Source organism: Tupaia chinensis, unplaced genomic scaffold (genome assembly GCF_000334495.1).
Source record: "Tupaia chinensis unplaced genomic scaffold, TupChi_1.0 Scaffold142808_1, whole genome shotgun sequence".
NCBI lineage: Eukaryota > Metazoa > Chordata > Mammalia > Scandentia > Tupaiidae > Tupaia > Tupaia belangeri.
The window spans coordinates 517,257-535,460 of record NW_006202654.1 but is presented as its reverse complement, the minus strand read 5'-3'; the positions used below and the strand labels follow the sequence as shown (position 1 = coordinate 535,460).

Here is an 18,204-nt window from a genome sequence, read left to right as displayed (position 1 = left end):
ATTTACAACAATAGGAAAAAAAACCTTTAAGATACAAATGTCCCATGTCATTGCTTTTTCAACATGCTTGTTTGCATGATTCTAGTACAATGAACATTTTTATCAGTCGCAGAATTTCAGTTTATGGATAGTACAGAGAATAACATTACTCATAATAAACTGTCATTATATGTGTATAACTTGCATTCTTAGTCTTTTTAGGCTATAGACTTAATATGTTCAAAACAATATCTGTTATGCATTTCTCTCCAGAGAAATGCAGAAGCACAACATTTTGCATCCATTTTCTGGAGATTCCATTCATAAAGCCATTCTACAAGTATTTACTGAACATACATGAAGGTGAAAATAAACAGGGACCAGCAGTTGGCGTAATGGCTATGTCGCTGAACTCCCATGTAGTCGACCGCGGTTTGTGGCCTGGACCCGGGGGCTTAAAAAAAAATCAAAAAATAAAAAAAAATAAATGGATACTGTTCTAGGCATTACAGGTCCATCAGTGAATGACACAGTGAAAATACTTCCTTTTAAAGAGATTATACTGTAGAAGCAAACCAATAAATATATGCCAGGTGGTAAGAAATAAGATAAAAGGGTAAAATGATGGAAGGGAGTTGGCAGGATGGTTAGGGAAGCCTTTTCAGAAGGTGACATTCAATCAGAGATATGTTATAAGGAGGGGCGCTGATATTTAAGTGATGAGTCAACCATTGTTAACAGCTTGCTATCACTTAGGTTCCTATGTAGGAAGCCAATTTAGATAGTCAGACAAAGCCCTTTCTGTCTGTTAAAGTGAAGAACTGGTTTTAATTAAACTTCTAATACACAGCTGTGAATAACTAGAAATGAGCACATTCCAAGGAAGACATGCTCTTCCAGATTTATTTGGTTTTCCAATTTGAGTAAGCAAATATGTGATTATGCATTGAAATAGTAGCTCCAAAGACGATGTTAGATTGCCCACTTCTGGGAAACTAAGAGAAGAAATATTTGCAGATAAATTTTCACAAGGAGATTTTAAAAAGCTGACACTTTCAATTCTCATAACTTGTAGATATCCAGCATTACCCAATAGAAATTGTGATGCCAAAATTATTTAGCGTCTGCTGTGTCCTCTTAAATAACTACTTTAAAGGTTTTCCTTAAGAACCACCAAACCCTGGGAACCAGCAGTTAGTGTAATGGCTATGTCGATGGACTCCCACGTAGTCGACCGCGGTTCGCGTCCCGGACCCGGTGGCTTAAAACTCACGCCGGGTGCGTGTGCGTGCGTGCCCAAGATCCCGGGAGGAGAATGGAGGAGAAGGGATTGCGGCATGACCATCCCCCCTGGGGAGTGATTTCTCGCTTTCTGTCTCTATGTCTCTCTCTGTCTGTCTGGCGAGCGCACGCGCCCTATAGTGAAAAAAAAAAAAACCTCTCAAAAAAAAAAAAAGAAAAAAAAAAAAAAGAACCACCAAACCCTGTTATTTGAGGTACCCAAGTCTCATAAAGATTGAATCTATAACTTAGACCCTTACTCAGGTGGATTGAGTACTCAAGGCCTCCTGCATTTTTGAAGTTGTGACTCCCAAGTACCTGGCCAAATAAGCCAGAGTCCTCCTGGCTCCTGTTTTGAATTTTGAAGCTGCTTTACCCCAGGCTTACTCCATACCTAGGACCATGGAGAAGAAGATGACTAGACTGCGGTGCTTCTGTGGAGGAAAAAGGGCCCCTGGTAAAACCCCAGTTCCTTAGGAGGTCTAGTATAGAGTTGTTTACTTGGTTGTGTTTATATCATTAAATAATTTCCATGGAATATTGGTCTTTATTCTTTTACTTTGTTATATAGCCAAAAGACTGATAATTGCTTGATCTCAAATAATGACAGGAAATTGCTTCCTGGAGCTAAATGATGGGGTAGTGATACCACAGCATTCTGCATTGCTGGACCCTTGTGGGAAGGTCCCAGGTTTATGTCTCAAGGCCTTCCCATGTATGCTGGGTGCCTGGGATCTGGACTCGTGGAGGTTAGGGGTAGATCATGATATGAAGACCCTGCTGAGGGTGCCTGTCTTTGACACATACTCTCTCTCTCTGTGTGTCATAAAATAAATAGGTGAATAAACTTTTAAAAATGCTTTTTTATTGGAATATTAACTAGAAGGGTTGGTGCTGCTATGTTCATAGATGCTAGTCAACTTAATCCAGTTGGGATAAAATTTGGAAATAGAGTCTGATTGTGGTGGTTTGCACCTATAATCCCTGTTCCTTGGGAGACTGAGGCAGGAGAGTCATGACACAGTAAGACCTTGTCATAAAACAATATGGAAAACATTAAAAGTGGAGGAAAGAGAAGTTTGGTTACATTTTATTTTTCAGTTCCCAGAGTCCCAGTCCAAAGGACATAAATCCCAAAGGAAATTTGCTTCATTAATGCCACCTGTACCCATGCTGCCTAGGCATTCATACTTTCTTAACCATTCATTGTGGTGATCCCTGGACCCAAGTGAGAAAAGTTGGCTTCATCTGTGGCCTTTACCAAAATTTCATCCAGAAGTGTGCTCTTATGAATGTCATGTGTTTTTGGCATTTAAGTAGCTTTTCAATGTAAAAACACAATTCCTTTATGTTATTTATGTGCTTGAAATGTAGAACTTCTATTTTCCAAATCCACATGGGCAATAATAGGATTTTCAAGAATGAGGAAGTTCTTGAATCAAATTTTAGTCTTATGTTTCAGAAATCTAGATAAACATTGCTATCATTTGCTTTTTAAATTTTTTATGCACTCAATCACTGTATATCATTAGAGCTTGTATAATTAATTTTACCAGTATGAATATACTGTATATTATTATATGACTTCTTATTTACATTCAATTATTGTATATCTTTATACTGTACAGTATGATTTTTCAAAGCATGCATGCAATGCAAGTCAATCAAGTCAAAGATCATTTTCTTTTTTTGTAGAAGAAAAAGAGGAATATAATTTTGTTTTATATTAGGAAATTATATAGACATATGTGTAAGCATGTTTATTTATGTGTATAAAAATATATTCATAATCTATATATAAAAATAATTGATCTTTTTTGTATTTTGTATTTTTATTTTTTAATTTTACATTCATTCACTGTTTATCATTGCAGCATACAAAATGAATTTTCCCATCTAGATACACTGAATATTGGCCCAATCAAAGATATTACCATACATATTATCTTCAACAGATAATTTTCCATTCTGTGCTTAACTGCTTGCTTTCTTTCTTTTTTCCTCTTCATTCCCTCCCTCTCATTTACATTTTTTACTCTCTTTTCCCTTTTCCCCTATGAGAGAGAGAATGAGAGAGAGAGAGAAACAGAGATAAGTATCCATGTCAGGGTCTCCCTGTGTGGCAATTCTCCCAGTTAGCTAGGACCCCAAGCATATGCATCTATGTCTGGCATCTTCAGGTTAGCCTGTGAACTCAACCCAGGCCTCCCATTCATCTTCCAACCTCCTATGCAGTGGTCAGGTGGCCTCTCTCTCTGTTTTAAGAGTATCTTTTCTATGAACTTGAGAGGGCTGGTAATGATTTTGTTTTGTTTTGATTTTTCCCAAAGTAGAGAAAACAAGATCTCCTGTTTCAGGTTTTAGTTTTTATTTTACTTACAAGGGAAGAATTTGTTGGGCTGTTGCCCCACCTACTGCTAATATCCATAAGTTCTGGGACTGAGGACTGGCAACCAAGCTCTTATACTTACATATCTAGATATTTTAATAATAAAGCTATAGCAGATTCTTGAAATCCTTTGAAAGGAAAAGGAGGTTCTATATTTGGAATTAGCTTGGATGCACAATTATTTATGGCAGTCTTGTTTTAATTTTTGTTTTATCAAATGTAATTATGTCTTAGAATTAAGTAAAGCAGGATGCAAGAATTAAACCCCCTTTGCATGTAAATATAGTTTTTCTTTATTGGTGTTAGATCCTCAAATAATTATAGATCTCCATTGTTTAAAAATTTAGAGTAAGCAGTTCAGAAATATTTTCTATGATACTGATCACAAAGGCTTTTGGCTTATGTCCTCTATTCCAAATTATTTGTTGATACTCAGAATATGAGCGTAAGCTCAAGGAATAGTCTTTATGACATACTTACAGACATTAGATATATTGAATATTTATGTTTATTTACTATCTGTCTTTTCACAGTTAAATTCCTGTGAATAGATATCATCTTTCTCACAATATTTGATTAACTTGTCAGTGATCAACCATGTACTGGGACCAGCAGGTGGCATGGTGATGAAGGCGCTGGACACTCCCACATGGCCAACCAGGGTTCAAGTCCTGAATCTGGTGGCTTGCTTTCTCACTTCCTCTCTCTCTCACTCTCAACCTCTGTCTCTCTCTGGTCAAATTTTTAAAAATTAATGAATAAATAAAAATAAAATTATTTTTTAAAAAAACATGTACCAAAAGAATATTTGTATAGAAAAATTTTTTAGTGAAAACCTCTTCATGTTAGCTTTTTATTGCCTCTTTTAAGAATGAAAATAATTTAAAATTGTTAAAGATGTTTATGATTCTTCTAACTAAACTGACTAAATGTCAAGCGAAACTTAATGGTTTCTTTGGCTTTGGATTTCTGTCTGTGCATATGTGTATTGTGAAGTAACTAACATGGGACTTTAGTTAGTTAGGCTTTGCTGGCCTCTATCACAGCCTCTGGCATTTGACCACAAAAACAGCTATAAGTGACTATACATGACAGATTTCAATAAAACTTTACTTACAAGAACAGGTGATGAGTTCGATTTAGTCTGTGAGTTGCAATTTTCTGCCCTGTAGCTTAAAAGATAAATAGCTATGTACTCGAAGAACCAATTTAGTGAGAGAAACCCTTGAGAGACCATGTTGATTTTAATGGCGTCTGTGTCCTGGCTGACTATACTCTAGAAAACAGCCATTCCTTCCATCACATTATGGAAACATGCTGAAGATTTCTGTCTCCAACTCCATGGAGATCTGAAAGGATTTTGAGATTTAGCCACCAAATGAGATCTCAGTGCCAAATGTACCCCTAGTGAGAAAATACATGTTTCTACCTACTTTCTCAGTAAGCAGGCTCTCTTTCTCAGTCATTGTGAGAGTTGGGCCAATCTTTGTTACAAACATGTTTTCTATTGTAGACATGTTTTAAAAATGACCTGCCAAGAATTGTTAACTCAGGATAGAACTGTGATTAGAAGGTCCTCAGGCAATTTGTCCTGGTAGTTTTGTGAGCTCTCAGTTGGAAGAACCTTTTCCTTATGTTCTTCATGCCACAAGTATTGTGGTCCAAGTAGATGTTCAATAAATACATCAATGAATGAATCAATTGTAAATGATAGACTATAGTGAGCTTTGAATTATAGGAGGTAAACATACAGCATGTTGTCACTTTAAACTCAACATCCCATTTTAAAAGGATTAATAGTCAGAGGTTAATATTTCAGTAAGAAAATTATCCAAGTTTCTGATCTTACTTTTTCCCTTCCATTGTTAACTCCACCTAGAGAACACAAATCCTACATTAGGACTGACATCAAAGGGAAGAAAAATGTTTATAGCTGGAAAGGACCTTGAAGATGAAGAGGATAACAATTTTGATGACTACAACAATGATTTGGACCCCATAGATTTAAAAAGCAAGTTATTGTTTACAAAATGCCATTTCAATCCTATCGCTTTATATCAGTTAAACAAAGGTTTAGGTTAGGTGACTTTTGAAAGGCTAAAGGAAAGAAAGTGAAACTGAAATACTTGGAATTCTGCTACTAGATAACCAAGTAGGAAAAGAGGAGACAGTTTAAAGCAAGACCTAATTTTAAAAGTTTGTTAACTCTCACTACTTTCCCAATATTCTTTCTGTCTTCTGCTGGTGACACCAGGTTTTAGAATGGTGCATACAGGTGAATTGCTTCTGACTGCCACTATTGACACATGCAAAGTAAGGGAGGCAGCCTCAGCCTGGAGAACTGAATCTGGTCAAGTGATAGCTAAATATTTATGAAATGGAATTCATCATCAGCTTTCAGACAAAGGACTTGTTCCTGTCAATCCTTTGGATCTGTCCAAACATTGATCATAACTCCTGCATGCACTGACAACTTGATAATTTAGCAAGTGCTCATTTTTAAGGCACTGCTCAAAATACGATTCTATTTATCACCCTCTGACATTTATCTAAACAAGTACCCTCTGATGTTTCAATTAGCAATAATCGCGCCTCGGATAAACCTCATTGGCTACGATACTGCCACTGCGCAAAGCTGTACCCTCTGATGTTAAGCTTTGAATAAAATGGGTAAAATGGCAGGAAGTACTTGTTACAGTGGATAGAGGAAGAACTCAAACTGCGCTTTGTTGACTATGAGGATGATAGTTTCAACTCCCACCATTTTTGAACATTTAAAATGGGTGAGGACAGTACTGTTTTGTATTTATTATCTCATTTAATCCTCACATAATCCCTCTGAGATACATATTATTCTTCCTAAGTCATATGTAAGTAAACCAAAATTTAGAGAAATCAATACCTTGATTACAGTCACACAGGTAGTAAGCAACTGGGGCACGATTTAACCTCGCTGCCGTGGTTTCTAAAGTGTATGCTCTTGAGCACTAAGCACTCCCATATCACAGTAGCTGAGCTCTATATCATGGCTAACTAGGAAAATTTAGAGACTCTCACTCCTCAAAGTGTGGTCCTCAGACCAGCAGCATCAGTATCCCCACTCCAGATCTGCTAAATGGAATCTGCATTTTTTACAACAGCCCCAGTGATATATATGCATGTTAAAATTTGAAAAGCATGTTCCTACCTAGACAATGCCTACCCAGTTAATCTAAAGGCCCATAGAGGTACTTCATCATCAGGAAGGGAACTGGGGAATAAAACAGACAGAAGCTACCATAGTGGGGTTTGAAAGAGCCCAGAGAAATAGTAGTTGCAGCACCAAACTGTGACAATTTTGAGGGGGCAAAGGTCATGAGTGATAATTACCTTAGGACAATAGGTATAAACTGGAGCTACACTAAACAAACTGGAACATATGGTTATATCAGTTATAAATCTTGTTTGGTGAGATTTACCAAAATATCAAAACTGTTCAGTCTGTAAAAAATCTAAGAGAGGTGGGAAATTTAAAGCATACAAATGAAAAAGGGTCATGTTTACTTACTTATTAAATTATTTTATTCCCATATTTATTAAGGCCTCTCCTTCTTTGTTATGCATTTTTTTGGCTACAAGGATACAGAGGTAGACCGGATACAATGGAACTTATTTGGACTAGATGATTAATTTTTTTCTTTTTACTTATTTTTTTACATTTTTTAATACATTCAGTCACATTATTTAGCTTACAAGGTGATCATTTAAATATGTGAACATTTCTCCCCTGTCCAGTTGATCAAAATGTAACAATACTACCTCCCTGTCTCAACAATGCTGTCTCCATATCACTCCTCCAAATGTTTTTCCCCAGGCCCATTTGATCACAGCAATATTAGGATAATTCTATCATGAAATGAGAATTAACCTCATAGAAGTCACAAATTGCAAGCATCTTGTTCTATTTTGATTCTGTATCTTAAGAACTGATATACTCTAACATTTTAAAATTTTTTTACATAAGCTAAATGATGTATAGAGATTGAATGTAGAAATAGTAATAATTATAAATTTAAAATTTTTACAAAATAAAATTAAATTTAAAAAATTTAAATTTAGAAAGGTAAAACAATTCTAGGGACCAAGAGATGGCATAATGGTTATGTTACTTAACTCCTATGTAGTCAACCATGGTTCAAATACCGGACTCAGCAGCTTGAAACTCACTCCAGGCACATGTCTCTTCTCAGGATCTTGGGCACGCACGCACACGCACCCGGTGAGAAGAGAATGGAGGAGAAGGGATTGTGGTGGCTATTCTCCCTGGGGGGTGATTTCTCACCTTCTGTATCTCTGTCTCTCTCTCTCTGTCCTCTGTCTCCTCAATGAGTGCACGTGCCCTATAGCAAAAATGTCTCTTAAAAAAATTCTATATATTTTCATGGAAGGTGAATCCAAATGTGACAGTGAGGGTAAGTTAGTATTAATGAAGAAATAAGAACACTATTTTAGATGATAACAAAATAAGACTGGCTTCTCTAACCTTTGCTTTTGGTCTTCTGATAGATATAGAAGCCTGGGCCATGGACTGTGGTCAGAGTTAGGACACACATAATTTGGGAGCTTATCGTCTTTTGTGGCTTTTAGGATGGAGTGTTTATGCTAAAGCTTTGTCCACTCAGAGCAGTACTTCATAAATAAAAAGTACAGCATGTGCATCTTCCATGCAGAAAAATAAACAACCACCTCACCCTTTGTAAACAGTAATGCAATATGTGTAATGAGATTTACAGATGCATCCGTTGAGATAAACAGTCAGAATCTTCGCTAATAATTAGTCCTCATGCAAGACCCATGGCAATCTATACGTCATAGGGAAATTATTCTATGACTACCATACTTTTGCCAGGGCCTAGAACAGAGTCTACCCACAGAGTAGGAGATCAATTGAAAGGTGTAAGGTGAGTCAGTGAATCAGATGACATTTCAGGGATTCTGAAAGGAAAGCATTGTATTCCTATTTTAATTCCTTTTGTAGAATGCAGAATTGTTCCAAGGTAATTTGTGTAGATAGTCCCAGCTCAGTCCAGGAAACCAGGAAGGTGAGGGCAAGGATCGACCTTGTGGCTTTGCCAACAGACTGTTGTATCTGATTTTGTTTCCGTTATCTGGAGAAGCAGATGTGCCTGTCTGGTAGGGCGGAAGCCCCATGATCAGGAGGTAATATCCTGGCCTTTAAGATTGCTTCCTGGGTGATTCATAAGCTAGCCACAAGTACAAACTCTGCCACTTCCAGAAACTCACTCCCATCCATGTTCTTATATGTTTAATATCCAGAGCAAGTAATGCTGTCAAATCATAGACAAGCATATTGTCGATACAGAATACTTTGTGAGGTTAAAACAAGCTCATTTATAGCTTAAAATCTTGCTTTGTGGTAGTTATTGATAGCTCCATATGAGAGTATGCAGACTCTGTCCTGCTCAGTGTGTTGTTGGCTTTACTCTCAGGCTGGTGACAAGAGGGCTGCATCAATTCCAGACATTACATTAAGAGATGACCGTGATCAGAGGAAGAAGTACAGGTCACCTCTTCCTGTTTCCTGTTCTCAGCAGAGACTGTTTTCCAAAAGCTTCTTCTTACTGCATTCGCTGGAATTGGGTCACATGGTATGGCAATGACTGCTAGTTGCCTCCTCTCTTCCTTGCATTCTCCCTACCTTTCACTGCCTCACTTACAGCTAATTGTGGCCATGTACCTAGTCCCCACCAACAAGGTCTTTCTTGTTGGCTGAAGTGCAGATATGTTATCAGGAGCTCTAGCAGCAGTGTTAGACCTGCGAGAGCATAGCAAAATGGCAGAAAAGAACGATAGTGAAAGCCTTATTCTGCTGTATTGGTGTGTTCCAGGTGGCCTAACACCTAACTTCTTCTCCCCAACAGGGAATTATACATGCATCTTATTTAATGCCACTGTTGTTTTTGTTTCTTGCTCTTTTTGTAATTGTTATGCAACCAAACTTAGTCTAATACAAAATTCCCTTCTTAAAAAATTCCTGGAAATGGAATGGTATAGCCAAAATTGATTCTATTTTTGAAGTCATCCTGGGTCATCTACCCTTGGTCATAGTGGGGAAGGTTGAATATCCAACCAACAGCAGAACTGTGTTTAGGAGGACAAAAAGGGGGAAATGACTATTAGGTTGCTAACAAAATAACTTTTCCAAGGTCACATGGCTAATTATTGGCAGAAAAGTAATTCTAACTTAGGTTGTCCAATAGTAAGTTAAATGAATTTACCTTCACACACTAAGATTAGTCAATAACTTGCCATTGACATTACAAAGGAAATTCAGAGCCAGCCCAGTAGGCTAGTGTGTAAGAGAGCCTGATTACACATGGTCAATTGCAGTTTGAATCTCTGCCCTGGTGGCTTGAAAAACATATTGGGTGTATGTGTGTGCATGCCCCAAATCCCAGCAAGAAGGAGAAATGAAGAAGAAGGGATTGTGTCATGACCATGCCCCATTGCAGGGGACAGGGGGTGGGTTTTCTCCTTCTCCCTCTCTTCCTCTCTCTCTCTCTGGCAAGCACATGTGTCTAATGGCAATTTTTTTTTTTTTAAAAAAAAGGAAATTCAGGGACCAGCAGATGGTATAATTGTTATGTCTCTGGATTCCCACATGGACAGCTGCGGTTTGAGTCTCGGACTCAGTGGCTTGAAACTCATGTTGGGCTCATGTGCGTACATGCCCACAATCCTGAGAGGAGAATGGAAGAGAAGAGATTGCATTGTGGCCATCCCCATGGGGGACAATTTCTCATTCTATCTCTGTGTCTCTCTGGAGAGCGCATGTGCACTATAGCAAAAATCTCTCTCTCTCTGAAAAAAAAAGGAAATTCATACATGTCTGGGAGATGACACCCCAACTGTTAAACATTTATTACTCCATCAATTCTCTTTTAGTAAGATACAGATGGTTAGAGTTATGTCTACGTTGGTGAGAATCAGTGCATACAGGTAAGTGTAGCAGGCAGAGCAGACCACATCAAGGTTATATATTTGGCTGTGGATAGTTAAGTGAAAAAATTTTGCCTTGCTAATGTTGATGTGAGTTTGGTGTTGAAATAATATGTATTTACTCATAGTATCTATTTATGTGAACTGGTCAAGGGGGTTAACGTAAATGGGGATTGTTTTGCATGGTGGGACAAAGGCAGTATAATGTGCATTTGTGTTTTTTAAGATCTGAGACCACCTTGAAAAACAGCCCACACTGTACCATGCACATGAATTTCCTTGTCAACATCCTCCAGGTACTGACCCCAAAGTTTCACTTTCTTTAATATTCTATGGCTCCATTAGGGGATAGAGTCCAGCACTTCCATTTCAAGGGTGACTGGCCTCATTAGCTATTTGTAGAACTCAGTAGCGATCTCAAAAAAGCAAACCAACAGGAATGACATTGCTGGAAAATCTTCTATCTCAATTTTATTTTATGTGGTTTTATTTTTGTCTTCTTGTTTTAAGGGAGCCTTCAAAGTGAAGTATCAGAAAGAAACTATGCCTTTGATATTATTTATACATATATATATATATATATATTTATGTACATACACACACATATATATATAATCCAAAAAGGTTAAAAAATTCTGTGTTTATGGATGCTATTTATATAAAATTCAAAGGCACATTTTGTCTATTTTACTGATTAATAAATTACTAATGATTGTTAACACCAGTGGATTTTACAGGACGATTTCTCTGATTCTGAAATAGGCAGAGAAAGAAGGCAAATCTGAATTCTACAATATTCCTGAAGGAACATCTTAGAAGATGTGGGAGGGAATTTTTTTTTAAGTGTAAAGCAAACACAATATAGAATTATAGGGTTTAATAATGCTTGTGCTAAGATGATTAGGAATTTTAAATGCATTGGAATATGATGAAAGGGAATTTTGGTACTGATATACCTTTTTTCCTTTTAATTTGCTAGTGGGCACATGCACTCGCCAGGAGAAGGGGGATTGGAGAAAGAAAGAGAGAGAGAGAGATAAAATGAGAAAGTGCCTTCAGTGAGGAATGGTGCTGCCATTTTCCCTTCTCCACTTCTCCCTCCTTTTGGAATTTTGAGCACACACACACACACACACACACACACATACAAGTGCCATGTATGGTTTTCAAGGACTGGGTCTGGAACTCAAACTGCATAGTCACCCATGTGGGATCTACCCACCTACCCCATGTACATTTTTTTTTTTTGGAGAGGTTTTTGCTGTAGGGCACATGCACTCACCATAAAGACAGAGAGACAGAGACAGAAAGCGAGAAATCACACCCCCCCAGGGGGGATGGCCATGCTGCAATCCCTTCTCCATTCTCCTCTTGGGATCTTGGGCACACATGCACATGCACCCGGCATGAGTTTTAAGCCACTGGGTCCGGGACATGAACCGCAGTCGACTACATGGGAGCCCAGCGACATAACCATTACAGCAACTGCTGGTCCCAAAGTTAAATAAGATTTAGAAGCTATATTGATATATACTTATGAGCAAGACCAGTTACCTTAACTCTTCCTTTAAGTGCCATTTATAGAATTAATTTGTTAATTATACATCATTTCTTATTATCTAATGGAGTTTCTCTTCTTATTTTTTTTGACAGGTTTTTGCCTTAGGGTACAAGTGCTCACTGGAAAGAGAGAGATAGAGACAGAGACAGAGACAATGAGAGGGGAAAGTGAAAAAATCAATTCCATGCCTCATATAACTCACAAAGAGAAAGTATTTCCCACCAACTGAGAGAAAATGCAACAATCCCATGGATCAGGGCCTCTTAGAGTTCATCTGTCCCCTTTGCTTTAGAAGTGACTAAGTCCAATGATGAACCAGTATTTGTAAAGAATAATGTTTTTTGTGTGTGTCTGTCATGTGGCAATTAATTATGAAAAGTAACTAAACAGAAATGACTTCCCAATTCAATCAGTCAGGGTTTGCTCATAGCACAACACCATTGTAATTAAAATCCACAATGAAATACTCAAGAGACTGCAGGAGCGAGTTCTATGGCATTTTAAATTGACCCGAACCATTAATCTACTGGCAGGGAATATAGCCGTGATGAAATTCCCCAGCAGAAGAAAGGTGAATTAATGGGAGGTACAGGCCCAGGTGGTACTAAGCATATAACCAACACAGCAATGAAGAGGTAAAGGAGATATTTGAAATGGTCTCCCTCTTGAAATTATGCTCTACAATCCTGTTCTAAACTTGCTTTAACACTGTAGTGCTTGTTTTTCTCATTTGTGCCAAGGCAATGTGGATATTTTGTATTATTTCATTATCAAATCCGCTCTCAATTTGCTTTGATACAATTTAACTGTATAGTAGTTACATGGAAATAAATCATCTAGAATCTTTTCTCAGATATTAAAGGGTGCATATATTAAAATACAAATTAAAATATATGCTACATATTTTATAATACCATACCAAATAATCATATTAAATTACTTACAACATTAAAGTACATTCTAAAAACATTCAGTAATGCCCCGCCAGACATAAGGTAGTTTTTAAAGATAACCAACTTAACACTGATCAAAAGATTTTAGGGGAAAAATAAACACAATGACATCTTACTATGAAATTGTATTACAAAATATCAAAAAATATGTTTCTTTAACCTTCACATCAAAATACATCAAATTAGATCATGGTCAAACGCCCTAGTGAAAGCAGTCACACAAGTAGCCATTTTACTAAACTCATTTCCATTGTTGATTAATCATTCTTCTTTTCTTAAAAAAATTTTTGCTATAAGGTGTGTATACTTCCCAGAAAGAGACAGAAACGTGGGAGCAGTGAGAAAACACCCCCCGGGGTGATAGCCACACCACAATCCCTTCGCTTCCATTCTCCTTTGGAAATTTTGAGCACGTGTGCATACACACCCAGTGTGATTTTCAAGCCTCGGGTCTGGGACTCAAACCAGTAGTCAGTCATGTGGGATCCATGTTACCTGCTGACCCACTATGCAAATATTTTAAGTTAGCATTTCTGTTACATGCAATCTTTGCAACTCTAGACTAAACAGCATGAGTTCCTTTCATGGTCCTTAAGTTTGTAAAATGACAAAATTTCCGTACCTTAGTGCTTGTTGGACATGGCAATGTCATTCAAAGGTCTGGCCTCCAGAACAGTTTAGTTTCCATGTGTGCTCTGGCCTGGGTGGAACCCATTTTGTTGTTGTTGTTTTTTTTTTCCTTTAATTTTTTAATTTCAATTTCTTTTATACATTCAATCACATGTTACTTAGCTTGTAAAGTGAATATTCCAACATGTGTACATTTTTCACCAGTCCAGTTAGTCATTTTTCTTGAATTTGACTCAAAAGTTCTTTTCATGAAGCCCAAGTTTCTATTACCTGGTTTAGTGCATTTGTTAGGTTTTGCATTTATCTGAGCTTAGTGGACGATCTAAGACTTCTACCTCTTTTCACAGAATTAAATTCGAGTTTACCCCTCCATATCTGTTATAATTGAAATGCAAATTTTTCTAACTTATTGAATCTTTTTGTCTTAGTCTTATTCTAACCTTTTGATCTACTAGAATTATTATACATAAATTAAACTATATTTTAAAACCTAAATTCTCTCCTCTCATCTGAGTCTTCGAAAGCTTATGGAAAATGCATATTATGAAGAAAAAAACTATACATGGATTTCAAATGTTTTTGCACCAAAATAAACTCATACTTTAACTCCATTTGCCTCAAACTTTTTGAGGTCTCCTCTATCTAGTCTTCTTAGCCTAGTATTACCTGCAAGCTTGATACACATGACTCATGCCTTTATGTAAGTTGTCAATGAAGATGTTGAGTAAGACGGGACCAAGTAGACCATGTAGATTTGCCTCCTTTGTTTATTAATACCTGATACCCACAGCTCTTCAGTCTATCTGATTGTGTAACCATTTCTACTCTGTTTTACTGTCTGATTTGCAAAGGTTCCAGAAAAAATTGTCCAGAGCCCTGCTGAAATTGGTCATCTATTTGAGTCTTGTGGGGTGAGGCTCCATAGTAATGGGAAAATAGTAGATAGGTGGTCTATGGGGGAAATATATTGAGGTTAATGAACTATGAGAGCATCCTTCTTTATAGAAGAACTATCTATTATTGTGTTTGCCTTTTAATTTGCTCTATCATGGATCATCTTCCTGTCCTAACTAAAATTTTAAAAGCAATAGTACCCATTTCACAATAATTGTTGGTGATATCACTGATGGTAGTGGAGATAGTTAAGGGTGGTGGTGATGATGATTATAATGATGATGATGGTGGTGGTGGTGAAAATATATATATAGTTCTTTCCATATGCCAGGTACTGTCTTACGTGATTCTTGATTTTTATCTCACTTAAACATTGCAACAACGTTATAGGCCAGGTGTTACACACTGACCCTGACCAGTTTGGCCATTCACAGCTGTCAGGTGCTCTTTGGTAGATCATGGAAACCACAGAAGAAACAAGAAGTGATAAAGATGAACTATTACACCACCATGTCACCACCAAGTTGTATTTAAAACCAAATTCTCCCTATGGATAGTCATTTTTTAGCAGCAGGCACCAAAAATCCAACCTACTTTGTTAGTGTGGGGATAATTCATTTCTCGGTCCTTTCAGCTATTCTGAGCATTTCTTTGCATGAAAAGTTTGTCTGAAGCAGTTGCAAATGATTATTGGCTCGCTAGAAATCCTAGGTAGTGACTTATCTAGAATCTGGCTGCACCCACGTTATGGGCACACCCTTTCCAATGATAGGGTCAAGGAGAGTGACCAGAACATGCTGAGAGCAGACAGAACAATTAAGGAAGAGGGAATTAAAATGGGGAGAGGACTCAGACAAAAATTCATTTGAGGACTCAGCAGATTTTGCACACTCCTTATCTTAAACTGGGTTTGTTCAACTACCAAGAAATAGCTGTTTAAGAGACATGAAAATGGAAAATTATTTGTTGATGATAAGGTGTATGATAAGATCTTTAACTGGACTCAAATACAATGTATTAATGCTGGGAAAATTCATTTTGCAAGTTGTAACGATATACAGTGATTGAATCTATAAATAAAATAAAATAAAGAAAGAAATAAAAATAGGTGTGGCCCTTGGAACAACTTAGCTCAGATTGACATATCCGCTGTAGTCTGTCTGTCTCTCTCTCTCTTTCTTTCTTTCTTTCTTCCTTTCTTACTTACTTACTTACTTACTTACTTAAATACAGTGTAAACATGTCTGTTGTTTGAGACAGGTTCTGATCAAACAAGGACACCCTTAGCAAATATATCAGTACTGAAGACTTCTAAGCACTGGTGCAAAGCAGTACATTTCCTGAAAGGAAAGAGTTTAGTTCTCAAGGTGACTTGAAATTAGTTTTTTGTTTTTGATTGCTTTCTCTCTCTCTCTTTCTTTGTTTCTTTCCTTCTTTCTTTCCTCCTCCTTTCTTTCTCATTTTTATTTTAAAATGCTTTTGCCTGGGAGAGAGCACTATGTGGAAGTAATACTCCCTTAGGTCTCCATAGCATCATGCTGTTGAGTCTAACTTGAATAGGGAAATCCTCTGTTGCCTTTTCCCCAAATAGATAGCTGTTAGAGAACACTTTTGTGGGTTGATTAGACAGAAAACTTTCCAAAGATCTGTGGCTTCTGTGGATGGTGGACTTGTGCTGAGACTTTAATAGTGTAAAGGATGATGCTTTTCACAACCAATGTAGATGTGCATACTTGCATCTTGCCTTCGATTTAGAAACATCTTAGTGGGACAGGAATTTCTAATTGGCTACCCTCAGATGGAGTAAAGTGCTTGAACTGAATAACACACTTTTAAGGCATTTTTAAAGGTTTGTTTACATCCATTATATGAAAAAAGAGATTATATATATCTTTGTGCTTTATGTATGTATTTTATGTATGTGTATATATATATACACACACATATACATAGTATATATAGATATAGATATAGATAGATATAACATATACATAGTATATATCCATCGGGGTGAACAACACATATATACATAATATGTAAACTATATATATCTGCATATGTATACATCATTTTATTTATTCCAACTAAAAGTAATATAGACCAACTTCATGGCCTGGTGCTTAAGGCATCTGAATTCCACATGGCCAACCCCGCAGTTCAAATCCTGAACTTGGTGGCTTGAGAAACACACTGGTGCACGTGTATGCATGCCTAGAATCCCAGGAGGAGGGAGAAATGGAAGAGAAGGTACTACAGCATGACCATCCCCCTTGGGGAGTGCTTTCTTACTTTCCCTCTGTCTTTCTCTCTCTGATGAACACACAAAGAAAAGAAAAAAAGAATAGGAAAGAAAGATACAATACCAAAGTTGAAGTACCATTAGTGACTGGTAGTGAAGAACTGAGAATTATTTGACATACTGAAATTTCTCTTCAGGCCCCCTCCAAGGAGGACAAGTCACATTGAACTTGGCCCTTGTTTCTGCCCTTGTCCTTTGGTTCAAGACTTTAATTTGATGTATTGATTTAAGAAGATGTCATATTTGGGAGACCTGCTGCTCTTTCATGCACTGCTCAGATCTCTAGTGGTTTCTGTGCTGTCTTTAAGTAAATAAGGAAGACTGTGGCCTTCTTCTGTTGAATAAACTGAAGGCATATCATATGTACCTGCTTCAGTGTTGACTATTGCTTTATTTGGACTGGTTAACACTGTGTGTTTGTAAGGATCTTGGGCAGTGACTATCCTTCATCCCCCTAGCAGATTACAATTTGCTAATGTAATCACTCAGCATCTCTGTTACATCATTAACTCTGTGTGGATAAACTGAGTTCATAATTCTGTCAACTTGTACCAACCTACCTCTTTGCTATTGATCAGACCAGTATCATTTGCACACATAAGTTCCACTTATTCAAGAGAACTCTTACGTAATAATAAGTCTTTTGGTTGATTCAAACATGGTATTACTGACGCCCCAGGTTAATATTGGTTACAACTCTGTTGTTTCCTGTCCCATGGCTGAGCATCTCCATGCTTTATCTGGTTGTCCTACAGTTGTCTTTTTGACGAAGGGAAGGTCAGTTTGAGTATGTGGATGAATGAGTACAAATCAATGCCCAGAACAACGGAATGATAGTTAAAGCATACAGCTTGAGCTGGACCATGTTCAACTCTTAGCTAAGTAAAGACAGACATTTTTGTATAGGTGAAAAGATATATATGCATAGGGCATCATATGGTAGATGTACATGAGCATATGTATATATATGCATGCATGTGTTGGGGGAGAGACCAATCTGCTGATGTGTTAATTACAGTAAAACATATCCATTACATGCCATGGAGTAGGTTGTGTACTGAGTGTTGGGCTTGCCTTTTGTTTATCTGTATAAGAGCTTGCTGTAATGATAGCCCAAGCATTTCCACAAGGGAAAGGTAAAGATTGATTTGTCAATACCCAAGGCTCTCTCCAACTTGTGGTCTACAACTGTGTTTGACAGAGTTGTTTGGGTCTCAGC

General features: G+C 37.3%; 1 protein-coding gene and 1 pseudogene across 1 annotated transcript in view; one reads left to right on the top strand and one right to left on the bottom strand.

The window, feature by feature from the left end:
- ARHGAP6 (Rho GTPase activating protein 6) overlaps positions 1–18,204 on the top strand; it is a 286,203-nt gene that overhangs the window by 61,284 nt on the left and 206,715 nt on the right.
- On the bottom strand, positions 6,072–6,286 carry LOC114005161 (uncharacterized; annotated as a pseudogene).